Raw genomic sequence first — 19,215 nt, 5'->3', positions numbered from 1 at the left:
ACCTGTCATTATCCAGTGGCTAACCACTGCTGCCTCTAAAAAAAGTGTGCTGTGTGGTGTGGTTTTTGTTTTTGTTTTGTTTTGTTCTATGAGTCTTGCTAAGTTGCCCAGGCTGGCCCCAAACTCCTGGGCTCAAGTGATCCTCCGGTCTCAGTGTCTGGAGTAGCTGGGATTGCAGGCATGCACCATCATGCCCAGCTCTGGAGTACACTTTAAACAGTTAAGTGCTTGTTTCCCTGACTGGCCATTCTTTGGTCCTCTCAGCAGATTCTTGGATACATGCTTCACTGAGGTCGTTCTGAGTCATTCCTTCTTATTTTCCAGTTCCATGCCTGCTGGCTTGTTCTCAGCTGATTATTTGGGGTCCTACTTTACCAAGATGATCTCCAAAACTTCATCATACCTCAAAGCATCTCAAGTTGCTCCTAACTATTGCCTTCTTCTAATTTGGAGAGAACAGCATCCCTTCTCAACCAAGCTAATCCTGCCCTCAAATCCCAATTTTGGAGTCTTGAGAGAGCCATATAAACAGCACTCTCTTTCCCATCCAAATGCTGAACATACTGAGAAACCAGCAAAGACATAGCAAAAGGAGACCAAAATATCACCATCCTTAGGAAAGCTAACCCAGAGGACACAGCTCACTGTGAGACCCAAAGATATCAGGAAACTGCATTCCCCATGACCCAGCTGGTTATAGACAATGCTGGGTCAGGTCAAAGCTCCAAGGAGAGGAAAGAGTTGCACACGCATTCCCACCTGGCTCCCAGTTAGACTTACAGGCTGAAATTGTACAGAACAGCTCTCTGTGGGAAGGATTGCTGCCTAAAATTGAAGGGGAGGAGATGAACAGAACATGCCCAAATTTATTGGACTAATCCACCTTGCATAGGGTAGAAATAAAGACACAGAACCAGGAGTGTTACACTAATTGAATTCCCCCAATAAGGAAGGAAATGACAGAAACAGGAATCATTCCCCCAACACCACCGCCTTCCACTTACTGTATTTACAAACTTACAACCTTGTTTTATTTGATTTTTTTTTTTTTTCTCTTGCTAACATTTTCTCTCTCAACCACCATTCCATCCAATACAAAGACCCTTATGGCTAATGGCAGCCATCCACCCGCCCCCCTCCCCTTTTTTTGGTGGTGCTGGGGATTGAACTGAGGGCCTCCTACTTGCTAGGCAAGGAGAGTGCTACCATTGAACTACACCCCCAGCCCCGGCACTACCATCTTTAAAAACAAAGATTACATTTGGCACTGTTGCTTATTTATGTATACATTTTGAGGTACTGAGAATCAAACCCAGGACCACGCAGTTGCTGGGCCAGTGTTCTACCACTGAACTACATTCCCAGCCCTCTGCTGTCTATTGTAACTAGTCTTTATATCATTAAATTGTGGGGCTGGACAAACTTTCAGGCTCACTCAAGCAACTCTCTTTTACAACTTAAAATAAAGCTTTGCCCAAGGTCACCTTTTTCCTTTCTGTTTGTGAGGCACAGAACTTTCCTCTCACGCTGGTGCTCTGCTTGGAACTTGCATCTTCCAGTCTCACAGCTGTCTCATTCATACTGTCATAAGCCAGATGTCACTTCTAAGGTACTCTTGCACACCCTCATTTTACCTTCTTTGTTTTCTTCAAGTTGCAATCAGTTCTTCTTGTGAAGAATTCTACTGTGGGAGGAAAAGGAGGATTTCTCAAGCCCCAGAAGACCGGAGGAGCAGCACAGTGCCTGGTTTCCGACCCACATTATGTGTTACTATTACGTGGCCTATTCACCTATTTCCTACTTGTCTTAGGTTTATTGAAACCTAAATCTCCTTTCTCTGGAAGTACACAGCTCTCACTGGCGTCAATCAGGGTCACAGTCCCACATTTAGGGAAAAACCAAACTGAGTATGGTTGCAAACACATGTTTGTGGCCACCTTGAAAGGCCTCTCTCAGCAAATGGTAACCATATTTCTAAGCAGTCCGTTGACTTCAGCACTTTTGGCTATTATTGTGCTCCAATTTAAAATGCCAGCGTGTCTCGCTGAAGAGTTTTTCCATTCTCTGTCATAAGCTATAACATATAAAATCCCTCCCCTTTATCAAAACCAATGATTAGTGTTCCAGTGGCTGACCACTGCAGCCTCTAAAATAAGTATGCTATGTGGTGTGTCTTTTAAATGCTTATGTGATTGTCTCAGCAACACCATTAAAAAGCTTTGAAAGGATTAATGTACAACAATATTTTTCTTAAGGGGTTGGAAGAGGGTCCAATAATAAATAGAGGTATGGCTCAGAAAAATAAACTTCTCTGCCACTTTCAACCCCCCAAACTGAAACAGACTCTACGGAGATTCCCAATCATTCTAAGAAACAATTTCACTTGGCTTCCAAGTTACAAAGCAATGCATACCATCCTCCTGGCCTTTAACTTAGCTGCTCTGATTCAGAGCTCCCCACCCGCCAGTGCGCAGTGACCTCCTTGGGGCTCCTGATTCATTTTTGTGTTCACCACCATGTTAAGAAGACACAGGAGGTTCTCAATAAATATCTACAAAACTGACATCCGAAGGCATTTATGATCTGAACATTTCTACTTATGGAAGAGGTCTGGCTGTGTAATTTCTACAGGCTGGTAGAAAGTTACTACTTAACAAATACCTTCCTCCAGACCACTCATTTTTTCTTCTCAGAATACACCTACAACCATTTTATCCCATGTCTTTTCTCTCCTAAGCAACTTAGGGGAAAGGAGAAATGTTTGCATATGTGCTTATTCCATAGCACTGAACATACTGTGATTACTAAATATTTAATTCTACAGACTTAGAGGGTCAGAGGATGACACCTTTGTCTATTTCAAGCGTGCGTTCCTTAGGATACATCAAATACTCTTAGACACAGCCAGTTTACTTGCTGAAATACACTGCTTCTGGGCACAATTTCTCAGAAACTCAACTGCATATAGTCATAGGAACAAAGTTCATTGCTGTGATCAAATAACGTCAGTAAAATAATTTCAGGATTAAAAGGAAACTTAGAAGTCCAAATTTGCTGTTTGGGGTTTAGACATCACATTGACATATTATTCAACAGCACTGAAATAAACCCATGTTGATGCACATAGATGTAGTTTGTTTCTTTTAACTGCTGTTTAGTGTTCCATATGAATATTCTACCATCTGTCTATATATTTCCCTATTGATAAGAGATTTCTCTTAAAATCTTCATCATTACAAACAATGCAATGCACATCCTATACACATCTCCCAGTTCACATATGCAACTTCTGGGGGTAAAACACTTAAAAACTCCATTTTGCCTGATATTAATGCTGTCACACCTACTTTCTTTCAGTTTGTTTCTTCCTGGTACATCTTTTCTATCCCCTTATTTTTAACCCTTTGGATTGTTTTGCTAGACTGCCTCTTTAAAAGGTAACATCTGGCTGGATCTGGATGAAATTTTAACATAAGTATTGCTGTTATTGACTGAAACTCATTTGTCTACATTTATCACAATTATAGTTCAAATGGCACTGATCTTTTTTTTGCTTGTTTGTTTGTTTGTTTTGTTTTTTGAGAAAGGGTCTCACTAAATTGCTTAAGCTGAGCTCAACATTGTGATCCTCCTGCCTCAGCACTCTGAGTAGCTGATATTACAGGCATGCCTAGCTTATTTTGCATTTTCTTTTTTTTTTTTTTTTTTTTTTAAATAGTACTGGGGATTGAACCCAGGGCCTTGTGCTTGCGAGGCAAACACTCTACCAACTGAGCTATATCCCCAGCCCGCTTATTTTCCTTTTTCTATTTACAAGATTTTCTTTGCTTCTTTCTTAAAAGTTTTACTTTTCAGATTTTTATTGAACTTTTTCCTGCATTCCAGTTTTTCCTTCTAGTGTTACTTATAAAATCTATTTACTTTCTTTAACATAATGGCTTAAAGTCCATCTCTCAAAAAGACTTCCAAAAAAACAAGGACCTGGGCTGGGGTTGTGCCTCAGTGGTAGAGCGCTTGCTTAGAATGTGTGAGGCACTGGGTTCGATCCTCAGCACCACATATAAATAAATATATGAAATAAAGATCCATCGACAACTAAAAAATTTAAAAAAAAAAAAAAAGGACCTTAGAAAGTTTAATCAGCAGTTTCTCTTCTTCATTATTCCACACCAACTTCTATAATCCTGTTGCTAACATCTTAGTATCACATTTTTTTTTTTTGGGGGGGGGGTGCTGGGGATCGAACCCAGGGCCTTGTGCTTACAAGGCAAGCACTCTACCAACTGAGCTATCTCCCCAGCCCCCACATTGTTTTTAAGAAACCCCCCATCCAGCATTTTTTTAATGTGGTGCTGAGAATCGAACCCAGGGCCTCACATGTGCTAGGCAAGTGCTCTATCACTGAGCCACAACCCCAGTGCCCCATCCAGCATTTTTCAAAAGCCAGTATTTACTTGTATTTACAGGTGCATTTTTCTTATTTGTATTTACAAATGTGTTCACCAGCTTCCTTACTCACAATTGAGTCACACAACCCACTCCTTCTTTCTGTGTCAATGTTGTCCCAGTTGCTGCATGACAAATTAACTCTGTGGCTTCAAACTGCAACCATTTTATTCTATTCTGGGTAACACTCAGGTGGCACCATTCCTCTACAGCTTAGGAATTGGTCCATGTCACTTCCCGGTAATCAGCTAGAAGAAGGGCTTATCTAGAGGCTCTGACGACCAGATTGGACATGCCAACCCTCTGCAATATGGAGATCTCAGAACAGCTGGACATCTGACATAGAGGCTGGCAGGCCCCAAAGGAAGTGTCCCAAAAAAATAGTTGTAAGCTGCATGGCCTCTTCTTGCCTGGCCTTGAAAGTCAACATGGTTAGCAATCCACTACAATCTATCATGAGGCAGTGAAGACTCGAGGAGAGGGGAAGAGTCTCCTCCTTTTGGTAGGCAAGTGGTAAGGTCACAGAGTAGAAAAGCATGGGAGATGACAGATATTCTATGGCGGTATGTGGAAAACCCACCTGCTCCAATTTCTTCTTTAATGAAGTATATCTTTAGCAGTTCTTTCAGAAGCACTGAAGAGTGAATTCTTTCAACACTTGAATGTTTGCAATGTCTTTGTTAAGCAATTACTTAACTAAGTGTGGAGTTATTTTTTTTACCTAGCACTTTGAATATATTACTATACTGTAGTTTGCCATCTCTTTTTGACCCCCAAGCTGCACAGTACGAGGCAGACCAAAGAGTCCAATTAAAACTGTCTAAACCAGGATTCTGATCGCTTCCCACTTTAGAGGAGGCACTATTAGAAGTCTAAATTCAGTAAAGTTAATCGCCTGCTAATACAAAACATTAATGTCCTTTAGAGGAACATAACAGAATCCAGAGTTTCTATAAGTATGGATGATATTAACCATAAAAAAAGAACACATAAACCATACTCAGAGAAAAAGCAATCAGTGAAGACCAACTTGAGTTGAATAAGCAAACAAGGATTTTAAAGTAGCTATTACTATTATAATTAAAGGTATAAATGCTATGATAAAATGAACTAAGGAAAACTCAACAGAGAAATAGAATTACTAAAAATAAAAAAGCAAAATAGGGCTGGGGATATAGCTCAGTTGGTAGAGTGCTTGCCTCACAAGCACAATCCCTAGCACAGGAAAAAAAAAAAAAAAAAAAAAAGCAAAATAAATTCTAGAATTGAAGAATAATGTATACAAAAAAAAAAAAAATTCACCAAATAGCAGACTAGAGATTACAGAAGAGCAACTGAACTTGAAAATAGTCATACAGAAATAATTCAATATGAAAAACAGAAAAAAAAAATGTTGAAAGGAATGAAGCATCCCAGGTACCTATGGAACAAAATCCAAAAATTTAACAGAAATATAACTGGAGTCCAAAATGAACAGGTCAAAAAAAATGAGATAACAAGAGACACTATTAAAAAACAACAACAACAACACAAGAAACAGTGAGCATAACCAGCACCTAGGTCTTGGTTTCTAAATACCATTTTCCAATAAAGGAACCAGGCCTCCTTGGGAAAATGGCCAACCATAGGACTAAAGTAGGAAAAATACAAGAAGAGCCTAGAACATCACAGAGGCAAAGAGTAGGGAAAATCGGGGAATCTCAAAAGGCCAGAGGGACCAGCCTGAAAGAGCTTCTATTGGCAGGAACCATCTAAGCAAGCACATAAATAATCGTAGTACTGGATTAGAACCCAAAGAATAAGATACATATCCATGAGTCTATTCTGATACAAACAAATGATTGTATAATAAATGGGAGATATATCTTCTTATGGAAAAATTCCAAATATTACATGTAGATGTTACCTCTTCTAAGAGGTAGGGATTAATCACCCTCCCCTTGAGTATAGGCTGGATTTAATTACTTGATTCCAACAAACAGGGAATGGGAAAAATATTCATTTTACAGTAAAGAAATCTGGTACACACAAACTTAACCACATTATCAAGCTGAATTTCACCAAAATAAAGCCATATTGCTATCATTATCCCCAGATATGATACGTCAGAAAGGCACCTTGCCTCTGTAGTCGTCCCTAAATCAGTGTAAACATGAGAAAATAGCAGACAAATTCACACTGAAGGACATTCTAAAAAACATCTGATCAGCACCCATCAATAATGTCAGGGCTACGAATAGCAAGTAAAGCCTAAAAGACTATTGTTACCAAATGGAGAAGTTTATGGGATGTGATGATAAAAATGAAATATGGTATCCTAGATGGGATTCTAAAACAGGAACAAAAAGGGGGACATCAGCAGAAAAACTGTAGTTAATAACACTGTACCAACATTACTGTAGTTAACAAATACATCTTAATCACGTAATATGTGAACCATAGGGGAGGCTGGGTGGGGAGTGTGTAGGAACTCCCTACACTAACTTTGCAACCTCTGAACATGTTCCAAAAGATATAGACTACTTTTTAAAAAATGTTTTAGTTGTAGATGGACACACAATACCTTTGTTTTATTTATTTATGTGGTGTTGAGGATCAAACCCAGTGCCCCATGCAAGCGAGCCAAATGCTCTACCACTGAGCTACAAGCCCAGCCCTGGATTATTTTTAAAATTACTGAAATTTTCCAAATTTGGCAAATTTGGTAAATCTGAACAAGCTCAAGCAGGACAAATAAGAAGGAAATCATGTCTATGTACACTATTGTCATACTGCTGAAAACCAAAGATAAAAAAATCTTGCAAGCAGCCACAATAAAACGACACAGCACACCCAAGGAATGATGGCACAGATGAAAGCTGTCTTCCAGTCAGAGTGACATGTAACTTCTCATCAGAAATGATGAAGGACTCAGAAAATTGTGGAATGGTTTTCTTTTTAGTTCTGAATGAATTAGGGGGGCATATTTGCTTCAGATATATTAGTGCTAAAATCTTACTTACATTATCAACTTTTTGGAAGATCCCTCATTTATTTTTAGCAAAATGTTTTACTAAATTCCTGATTTAATCATCCAAACTTGTGAATGAGTGCACACTGAACTAATGTCTACTTGGGTCAAACTAAAATTTCCTTGTATTTACTTATTATGTTTCTATTTCAAAACAAATATAATCTGTAACTAATTCACCCTTCAAAGTATCTACCTCCTTCCTTCCTCAGAACACTCTCAGGAACACTGATCTGGATAAACTGAGGTGACATGGAACCACTTGCTCCTCAAAGGCTGAGGCAGGCTGTTCAACTGCCCTGCCCCCAAGAACTTTTCTTTCAGCCTGGTCTAGTTCTCTGGCATCGCTGAACAGTTGATGGATTTTCAAAGCTGAAGTCATTTCTAAATAGCAGAAACAGGCCACTCAAAGGATCACTATTATCTCTGGTACAATTGTAATCCTTGAGTTTAGGATATGCCTTCAGTTGTTTCATCTGGCTTCTAGCACTACAACCTTAGGTTTTCCCTCTTTGTTCACTCCTTTTTATTTTATTTTACTTTGAGTAAAAATACAGTGTTAAAACAACATAAAGCTATATTTTTAAACTGTGCAAGTACCAGGACATTCTGAACTTAAATCCCTCTGGAACTGTAACTCTGAATAGACCCCCACAGCCGCCATGCTACAATAAGGTCTTTCATTGCAAAACTCATACCCACAAGTCAATGTCACCTATCACTGAGCAAATAATGCAAGATAACATAATGAAAAGTGGATTTTGTTTTATTCCCTTAACTATAAATAAAAATATGTAGCACTTTGCAGGATTACCACATGTGGAATGGTATCAACTTAAATACCAATCTTTAAGTCAAACTATAAATAAGATAAACTGTGCTCTCTGGCCTCAGATTTTAATAGTCTCTCTTTCTTTAAATTTACTGCTTTCATGAAGCATATAAGGGTGAGTGCATATAATTTGTAATCATGTAATGAAAGACCCTATTGTGATATGTATATGAAAACAAAGAAAAAAAATGTTGTGGGAATTATAAAAGTGCTTATGATGAAGATCAACACAGTAAGGCCAAAGCAGAGTCTGAGTCAAAGACCTTTTCCAGGATAAAGAAAGCAAATCACTGTCAGTTGTGGCTTGATTTATACATTATAACTAGTCGAGGGTAGGGAGAGGTTTGCTCTGAGAACACTGGAAACCACCTGATTGCATTTCCACCAGTATAAGCCTACCCTGAACTCCGTGTAAACATGATGTGACATGACGGACTTCACCGACCTTGGTGTCAGATTGTGTTTTCTCTAATCACATCTGAGCACAAAGATGCCATTCCTCTTTGGTGGTTAATGTGTTCAATCTCACATTATCAGCAGGCATGGGGATGCAAAGATCAGATTAGAAGTGATTTCTCTATTTCGAAGAGAAAGAATTTATCCTTCTGATTGCTACTTGCTTGCAAAGTAGAGCATGTTTCAGTTCTCTGAAGAGTGCCACTTAGACTAGATTACAATAGACTGTTCCGAAAAGGATTCCTGGGAGAATGCATTACAGCTGAGTGAAAACTCTACTCCATTTTCAAAGAAGTTATACCTGCTCCCCGAAGCTGACCAATCAAAGGGCGGGAAAGGTTTTATATCTACTGAACTGCAATGCCTGATTCCTCCTTAGGAGCTGTGTCTTAATCAACATTGACATATTTGTTTTCTGGCACTATGAATTAAAAATTTCACATGAAATGCCTGTTTTTTCCTCTTTCCCCATTTTAGTCATCATAATGATGGGATTTTTTGTTATATATTCATATGTGCACACAATATAACAATATAATCTGGCCAATATCACTCCCCAACACTTTCCCCCTCCCTCTCCACCTCCCACCCTCTGGTCTCTCTCCTCTACTGATCCCTTTAATTTGCATGAAATCCACACCCCACCCACTTCTTATCTTTTTTCCTCTTTATCTTCCACATATGTGAGAAAGCATATGATGCTTGACCTTCGGATTCTGGCTTATTTTGCTTAACATAACCATCTCAAGTTCTATCCATTTCCCACAAATGACACATTTCATTTTTCTCTATGGCTGAACAAAACTCTGTTGTGTATATATACCACATGTTCTTTACCCATTCATCTGTTGATTGTCACCTATGCTGGAAATGCCTACATTTTAAAACTAGAAAATAACTCTTCTGTGTTAAAATTGTTAAAGACAGGTCCACAGAACACAGCAAAGAAAATCTCAGCATGGTCTGTTGTAGGTACACCTCCCCTATCAAGATAGACTTTGTAGGTAATTCCTGTACCCTTCCCTCATTTCTTGTCATCTTGTTTAAAGTACAAAACTGCATATACAGCCATCTCCCCATCATCCCCCAGGGACAAATAACTTGATTTGTCAGTTGTTATTTTAAAGTGCATTGAGAGCTGAGGAAACTGGTGGATTAGAGGCACTCAGCACTCTCCTGCTCCTGCACTGATTAAACCAAAACACCAAGTGTATGGCTGGGGAGAGTTGTCCCAGGAAAACACAAGGGAGCAATGACAGAGTTCCATCAGGTGAAGCTCAGAGATACTGGCCATGAAAAAGAGAAGAACAGAGCTCCCAGTACTGAGCACTTCGGTGGCCTGCTGGAGGAGAAGCACCCTCTACCCAGGCTGCAGATGAAAGAGAGTGAGTCCTAGCAGCCTCCTCAAGTCCAGAACCCAGCACCAGGTAAATACGACCTCAGCAGACAGGAGCCTTGGGATCTGCGAAGTGGGCTGGAACTGGAGAGGAGGTTCTCTGTGCTTCCCAGTGTATTCAGATGGTGCCTTGGGGGGAGCCATCTTAAGAAGGGTTCCCTTGTCAGCCCTCACTGCAGGGGGCATTAAAAATTCCCTACACTTTGCATCTCAAAGACCCAACAGGTTCTCCTCTTCTCCGCAGACACCCATGTGGATAGACAGTTTGGGCCTGAGGAAGAGGCTGCGACACAAAGCAGCTGAGAACTCGCGGGGTGGGGCGCCGGGTCAGCCAGGCGAGGGAAGCGGCAGCGCTTCGGTGTAAACTGGAGAGTCGAGTCGGGGCAGGGAGCAGGAGACCAGCTGAGCACCGATTCTCTCAAAGGCTGCCCCGCAGCGCGGTGGCCAGGCTGGCCCTCCCCTCCAGCGCAGGTGACACGATTGGGTCCTTCCTCCAGCTGCTCAGAGGCCTTCGGGGCAGACTTAGTCACTTGCCCCATGCACGACTAGGGGTCCCGGGAGCGCCAATCCGACCATGGCAGGCTCAGTGGGGGAGAGGGGCGGGCAGGTGCTCCTCCTGTTACCACATCCCACCCAGGCACAGGCAGAGGCCTCCAGGGACAAGGCCCCACCACCGCCCCTGCGCCCTAGTCCCAGCTGCTGCGCGAGGTGGGCGGGGCTCGGCCTGTGGCCCACTCGGGTGGGGCCCGCTTGGCTGCAGGCGCGATGGCGGCTGTGACCCGCCACCCAGTAACAGGCAGATTCCAAAATCTGAGGTCTTGAAAGCCGCCTCTCCCTTTCGCGTACCTAGAGCAAGGAGGAACTGTTGATGGCTTTTGCTTGTTTTGCTGTGTTGTTTATTTTGTTTTCCCTTGTTATTTTTTCATACCTTTATCTAATTTTACGTATTTTTAAAATTCTTGATTTTTTCTTTTCCTCTTTCATCTTTATTTCCCTAGTCTCTTCTTTCACTCTTTTCATTTTTCTTGTCTTCCCCCTTTTGAAATTTATTTTTACTTTCATTAACATTTAATTTTTAATCCATGTTCTTTCTGTTAATAGATGTTGTTTTAATAGGCTTTCATTGTATATCTATATCTGATTTGCTTTTTCCCCTTCTGAGGTACTGGGGATTGAACGCAGAGGCAGTCTACCACTGGGCTACTTGCCCATCCCTTACTATTTCTTATTCTGAGATAGGGACTCATTACACTGCCTCAGCCTTCAAGGAGCTGGGATTTCAACAGTGCACCTGGATCTGGTTTGCTTTTAAGTTGTTACTGGTGGTTGTTTTTCCCTCTTAAAGTAGTGCTGGGGATTTGAACAGGCTGGGTAGGTAGCTTGCGGCTGAGCTACCCCTGGCCCAGGTGAGAGAAATTTCACCTTATTTCATCCACAGCCTAGTATTGCTCAAACTTCAGTAGATGCTGCAACTAAAAGAATAGGGGTGACAAAAGCCTCTAGCTGATGACCTGGCCCCAAGAACGCAAAGACTGGGGTACATCACTGGACATTCACTCCCTTAGCAAAAACAGAGAGAAACAACATGACTGTTGAGGTCACTTTACCACAAGGAGCCTTAGCCCAGGTTGCTCTCATACCTTTTCAGAAAATGCATTACAGATAAGTCTGGAGGAATAACCACAGTTGGCACTCTTCATATACTCCACTGTCTACATGACACCTAAATTAACTATCAGAGGGAACTCACTCACTCTGGGTCTACAGAATTCCTCAGGTTCCAACACAACATGCAGAGTCAAGACCCACCAACTACAACCTAAGAAGCCACAGGGAAACAATACGAAGACAACCTGGAATAAAACTCGACACTACACAATAAGTCAATATCCTGGTACACATCATCAGAGAAGGCCCTCACATACAAGTGGAAGAGAGATCCATCCCAACAGATGCAGAAATCTTAAGAAACACAAGAAGCATGAAAATATAAGGCAACATGACTCCTCCAAATGTTCATAACTCCCTGGTACCTGAGACCAAAGATATCAAAGTAGATGAAATGACAAAGGATTCAAAAGATTATTTAAATGATCAATTAATTTTTAAAAGATACAAATAAAAAGTGGAATGAATTAAGGAAGACAGTGCAGAAGTAAAGGAGAAACTCAATAGAGATTCTGAAAAAGCAATCCTGCACATGAAAAGCTCAGTAAGTCAAACAACTCAGCTGAAATCCTCACCAATAAACTAGATCAAGCAGAAGAAAGAATATCATGACTTGAAGATAAGGTGGATGAACTGGCACATGCAGATAATAAAAAAGAAAAAAATAAGAAACTACGAACAGAACATACAATATCTCTGGGATAACAATAAAAGACCAAATATTTGAATAACAGGATAAGAAGATGGAGTCAAACTATAAGCTAATGGCATGGAAGACCTATTCATTAAAATAATAACAGAAAATTTCCCTAATCTTGGGAATGATATGGGCATCCAGGTACTGGAGGCATTTATATCTCAACTGCCCAAAGTACAAAACAATGAAAGAATATGAAAAGCTTCAAGAAAGAAGTACCAAATCATGTACAAAGGTAAAGTCCTCAGGATAACAGCAGATTTTTCAACAAACATTCAAGACAAGAAGAGCATGGACCTGAAAGAAAATAACTGCCAGCCTAGATTATTATAGCCAGCAAAGTTATCCTTTAGAATCTAAAAGAAAAAAAAGACTTTCCAAGATAAGAATAAACTCAAAGAATTCATAACACTAAACCAGCATTACAGACTTTACTCAAAGGAACCCTAAACCCAGATGTGTAAGCAAGATAAACACAACCACTAGAGTACAGGAAAGAAGAAACCCCATTAGAAAAGTAGTTAGGCAAATGAAAAGTAGGAAAGAAATAAACATGAGCATTTTAGTAAACCATCAAACCTCTAAGATGAATAAGAGAGAAAAACAAGCACAGAATATTCATAATCACCAAAAGAAAAACAATGCAATGACAAAAACTAGTACATTTCTTTCAATAATATACTCTGAATGTAAATAGTCTGAATACTCCCAATGAAAATATGCAGACTAGCTGACTGGATTAAAAAAGCAGATCCAACTGTTTGCTGTCTGCAGGAAACTCACCTCATTGGAAAAGATGTACAAAGACTGAAAGTGAAATGAAGGACAGTGATATTCCAAACAAATGGCATCTAAAAGCAAGCAGGAATAGCTATACTCATATATAACAAAATAAATTTCAGGCCAAAATCAGGAAAGACAAAGAGGGTTACTACATTTTGATAAATGGAAAGATCCATCAAGAAGATATAACCATTGAAATATATATGCATAGAGCTTCATAGCACTCTGTATTATAAAACAAACACTATAGGACATAAAGGAAATGATAAGCCCCAATACACTTTCATTGACTGACATCAACATCCCACTTTTACCAACGGATTGACCTTCCCAACAAAAGATCAGCAAAGAAATATCAGAGTTAAATTACACTAAAGATCAAATGGATTTAACATTAACAGCTATCCATAGAATATTTCACTTAACAGTTACAGAACACACAACATCAACACAGGGAACATCCTTCAAAGCAACCCACATTTTAGGCCATAAAGCAAATATTAGCAAATACAAAAAACAAAACAAAACAAAAAACCTGAAATAATATCTTGTGTTTATCAGGCCATAATGGAAGGATACTAGAAATCAACAGCAAGAGACATTGTATAAATTACACAAACACATGGAGATAGAACAATACACTTTTGAACAAGCAGTAGGTAATTTAAAAAATTGGGGGGAGGGGTAAAATTCCTAGAATTAAATGAAAATGGAAACACAACCTACCAGAACTTCTGTGACAGAGTGATAGCAGTTTTAAGAACATTTTTAGCTATACTTCCCCATAAGAGAAAAACAGAAATTTCAAATAATCTATCAACACAGTTCAAGACCAAGAACAAGCCTAACCCCAAATCAGTAAAGGGAAAGAAATAATACATGTCAGGAAATAAATGAAATTAAGTCTAAAAGAACAATACAAAAAAATCAATGAAACAAAGAGCTGAATCTTTGAAAAGATAAAAAATTGACAAACCCTTAGTCAAACTAACCAAAAGAAAGACAGATAAGATCCAAATAAATAAAATCAGAGATGAAAGGGTATATTAGAATAGATATTAAAGATGAAAGGAAACTGATAAATTCAGCAAAGTAGAAAGGATATAAAATCAACATACAAAAATCAATAGCTTTCCTATAGACCACTAATGAACTTGCCCAGACAAAAGTTAAGAAAACAATCCTATTCATAATTCCCTCAAAAAACAAAAACAAAAACAAAAAAAAACTAGGAATAAGCCTAACCAAAGAAATGAAAGACCTCAACAATAAAAAATTATAAAACACTGTATACGAAATTGAGGAAGACATTGTAAAATGGAAAGGAGAATCAATATTGCTAAAATGGCCATACCACTGAGAGAGATCTACAGATTCAATGCAATCCCCATCCAAATACCAATGACATTCTTCACAGAACCTAGAGAACACAATTCTAAGATTCATTTGGAAGCACAAAAGATCCCAAATTGCCAAAGCAATCCTGAGCAAAGAGAGCAATGCTAGAGCTATCACGATATTGAATTTCAAAATGTACTACAGTGTCATTTTAACAAAAACAGCCTGGGACTGGCATAAAAGTAAACAGACAGATAATCCAGGCCTGGTGGCACACACCTGTAATTCGAATAAATCTGGAGGCTGAGGCAGAAAGATTGAAAGTCCAAGGTCAGCCTGGGCAACTTCATGAGACCATGTCTCAAAAAAAAAAAAAAAAAAAAAAAAAAAAAAGTGCTGTAGCTCAGTGGGAGAGCACCCTGAGGTTCAATTCTCAGTACTTAAAAAAATAAAGACAGCTGGGCGTGGTGGCACATGCCTGTAATCCCAGCAGCTGCGGAGGCTGAGGCAGGAGGATTGAAAGTTCAAAGCCAGCCTCAGCAACTTAGCGAGGCCCTAAGCAACTCAGTGAGACCCTGTCTCTAGATAAAATACAAAAAAGGGCTGGGGATGTGGCTCAGTACCCTGTACCCCCCCCCCAAAAAAAAAAGAAAGAAAGAAAAAGACGTGGGCTAGAATAGAATAGAGGACCAGGAATAAAATAGCATACATACAATCATCTGATTCTAGATAAAGAGCCAAAAACATACACCAGAGAAGACAGCCTCTTCAACAAATGGTGCTGGGAAAACTGGATTGCCACGTGTAGAAGACAGAAAGTAGATTCCTCTCTCTCACACACCATATAAAAATCAACTAAAAATGAATCAAAGACCTTAATGTAAGACCTGAAACTTTGAAAGTAGTGAAAATATAGGGGAAACACATCAAGAACGGGGCTCTAATAGCTCAGGAAATAACAGCAAGAATCGACAAATGATATCACATCAAATTAAAAAGCTTCTGCACAGTTAAGGAAACAACAGAGTGAAGAGAAAGCCTACAGAGTGAGGGAAATCTCTGCCAGCTATTCATTTGATAACGGATTAAGAACCAGAATGTATAAACAACTCGAAAAATCCAACACTGAAAGAAAACAATCCAATCAATCATGAGCAAAGGAGCTGAACAGGCACTTTGAGAAGTACAAGGTCAATGAGCATATCAGAAAATGCTTAAGGAAACGCAAATCCAAACCACCTTCAGATTCCATCTGCCTCAGTCAGAATGGCTGTGATCAAAGAAGACAAACAGTAATAAATGCTGATGTGGCTGCAGGGGAAAGGAGCCCCCGGCGCAAGCTGGCCATTCTGTCAATCAGTTCGCCTGCTACAGAAAACAGTATGGAAGTTCCTCCAACACTAGCAACAGAGCCACCACACGATCCAGCTCTACCACCCCTGGGTATACACCCAGGTATACACCCAAAGGAAATGAAGTTAGTGTACAAAAGAGGTACCTACATACCCACATTTATTTGGGCAGTACTCACAACAGCCAAATTATGAAATCAGCCTAGATGACCTTCAACAGATGAATGGATCAAGAAAACGCAGTATATGTGGAGTATTATTCAGCCATAAATAAGAACAAAATCATGTCCTTTACTGGAAAATAATAGAACTAGAGATCATTGTGTCAATCTGAAAGGCAAATATCACATTTTCTCTCGTGTGGAATCTAGGTCCGGGGAAGATGACAGGAATGAAAGTCAGAGGAGGACTTGGGGAGGGAGAAGGGAGGCTGGGGGCGGGTGATAAGAGAATGTACCAAGGAATATGACTAAAGAATGTTATATGCATGAATGAAATTGTCACAAAGAAGCCCATCATTTTGTACAATCAATATGCACTAAAATTACAATTTTTAAGAATGCATTAATGAAAAAAAAAAACAGCAGTGAAAACATCCTTAGAGATAATGTATTTAGAAGGACAAATAATTGATATTTATAGGGTTCTCACTATGTATCTGGCACTCTCCCGATCTCTAGCAAGCCTTATTACTGTTATTAACCATTTTACAGATGAGGGAATGATGCTCAGGAATTCTACAAGTCCAAGAACACCACGATCTGAATTCAAGCAGCCAGACCCCAGAGTTCCTGCCTGCCATGCCACTGGCCTCCACTGCAGGGCACTCCTGCTGCTCACCATAGGCCTCCTTGTATCAATGCCACCTGGAAAACCAAACTGAGTCGTCACCAACCACCGGAAAGGCAAGGGGAAATCAAGGGCTGGGTTCAGCATGGCAAAGGAAGAAAAAAGTCAGGTCCGGGAGGAAGAGGTAGGCCCCAACAAGAGGCACCGCGTCTCTTTCCCCTCTGTTTGAACACTTCAGAAAGGGCTCGACAAAAATGAGAAATGGATAGCAGGTTATTTGGACAGGTAGGACTTTTGAGACATTTTCCACAGGTGACAATGTTTCAAGCAGCTCAACCACTGTGCTGCATCTCTCTCATAGCTTGAGGTAACTTCTGATGAGACGGGCAGAAGGGAGTGCAAGTCCCAGCCACTGGGAGGCCGAGGCAGGAGGACTGCTGGAGCCCAGGACCTCAAGACCAGCCTGGGCAACACAGCAAGACCCCATCTCAAAAATAAATGTGTAAACAATGAATTTTTAAGTGTGTTTTCAAATATTAGATATAATTTTAACTAAATTTTAACAAAAGCCATTTTGTAACGTATTTTTATTCTTGAATTAACCATGATGGGTATTAAGTAACTCCACTCTAAAAAAGTAATAAGAAACGTGCTTTCCCACACTGGCTTTGGCCTTTGTTTTGCTATTCCACTTTTTCAAGCAGTAGGCTATACCCTCTTCTATTTTATGACCACATGCATTTCTTATAATTATTGAAACCTGGCATCCGACCATACCTTCACCAAAAGTATACTTTTAAACAATCACAAGGACCTACTTCTTGCCAAGTCCGGCTTGACCTGGGTCTTTGTTCTCCGTGACTCTGCGGCATCCAGCACTGCTAAGCTCCCACCACCTCCCGTGAGGCCTGGGACGCTTTATACTGTCTCCACTTCCTCCTACTCTCTACCTGCAGAACACTGGGTGTCTCCCAAGCTTCACTCCTGGGCCCTTTCCTCATTCTGAAGTCTTCTTCTTGCTCACACAGTGGATTCAAAACTATTCTGTGGAAAGCACTCGACTCCTTCCCAGCAGCTCTGCTGGCTAAGTCCCATGGCCAAAGCCCTGCTTTTCAAACCACCTGTGGTGAAGAGCTAGTAGGTACTTGTTCTAATATCTTGCAATCTTATAAAACAATAAAAGCAGGAAAAGGCATACAATATACAATTCCCCATTTTATTATGAGTCAACATAAACATAATCAGAGCAAACCATAGCATAGAAAAAAAATTACTACTATAAAAGTTTCTAAGTGATTGCTCTTTATTTCTCACTCCCTTGCAAACCAATTACAGTTTATGGATAGACACCTGCTGGGAGAAGACTGCCACAGGCGGCACTAGCAGCCCTCAGGACACCCCACTGTCTCCACCCCCAGACACACACCACCTCCCAGATCTGTTACAAAGCCACTTCCCACCGACCCACGTGTTTCTGCCTCTCTTCTTTGTAACTCTACCCAATTATCAACTTCTAAATTCTGCCCCTTCAAATTCTCTTTTACCCAACCCGTCTCCACAGAGTGCCACAACTCTGATCCAGAAACTCACCTGCTTAAACTATTATGAGTCTCCTGTGTAGTGAGCGACCATGCTAGTTAAAATTTTGTTTTGTTTTGTTTTGTCTTTTGGTACCAGGGATTGAACCCAGGGGTTCTTAACCACTGAGCCACATTCCCAGTCCTTTTTCTGTTTTATTTTGAGACAGGGTCTCGCTAAGTTGTTTAGGGTCTCACTAAACTGTGGCTATTTTAGGGCTGGGGGATGCAGAAGCACTGGGTGTAAAGCATGGAAAGCTATGAGGCAAACCCATGCTTTAGGCTTCCTCACCACCCAGCAAAGCAGGGACCTTGCTGACACCCATTCCACTGGAATTTCTCCCCATGACAACCCAGAGGAAGAAGAAAACTGCAGACAAGCTCTGAGCGGCAGAGGGCTGATGTGACATCGCCTGAGTCCTGTCCTCCACAACAGAACCACCTCAGTTCTCTCATGACATGGTTTCTAAAGTCTTCAAAATCCAAGTCACACACAAGTTCAAAGTCCCCAGTGCAGAGTGGTGGGCCCAAGTTTTGACTACTAAGGGTTGAAATAAACTAGGACAACAGCAGATGCCAAAGGAAGGTCCCTTATTCCATGATGTGCTCTGCACACCATGGTTGGGCCAAGAAAAATAACTGCTGGACACTTTGGTAGATATAATTCAATTAATGCAGGTTTTCATAACAAAAAGAACTGGCTTCACATTTGAAGATTTACCAGACCACCCAGTGATTTTTGTTATGCCAGGATGAAATTTTACAAAACATTTTAAACCCCATTAGAAAAACTAATATAATTTATTATTGTCTATAAATATCCATGCAGCAAACAGGACCTAAATTAATAGAACTGGGTTACAGAGTTCAG

The 19,215-nt window shown here is 40.3% G+C and overlaps 1 protein-coding gene across 34 annotated transcripts in view; it reads right to left on the bottom strand.

Annotated features, from left to right (window-relative positions):
* Nucleotides 1-19,215, bottom strand: part of AOPEP (aminopeptidase O (putative)) — a 302,298-nt gene that overhangs the window by 267,389 nt on the left and 15,694 nt on the right. The window lies entirely within an intron of this gene.

The sequence above is a fragment of the Sciurus vulgaris genome (genome assembly GCF_902686455.1).
Source record: "Sciurus vulgaris genome assembly, chromosome: 13".
NCBI classification, from domain to species: Eukaryota; Metazoa; Chordata; class Mammalia; order Rodentia; family Sciuridae; genus Sciurus; species Sciurus vulgaris.
This window is presented reverse-complemented; position numbering and strand designations above follow the sequence as displayed.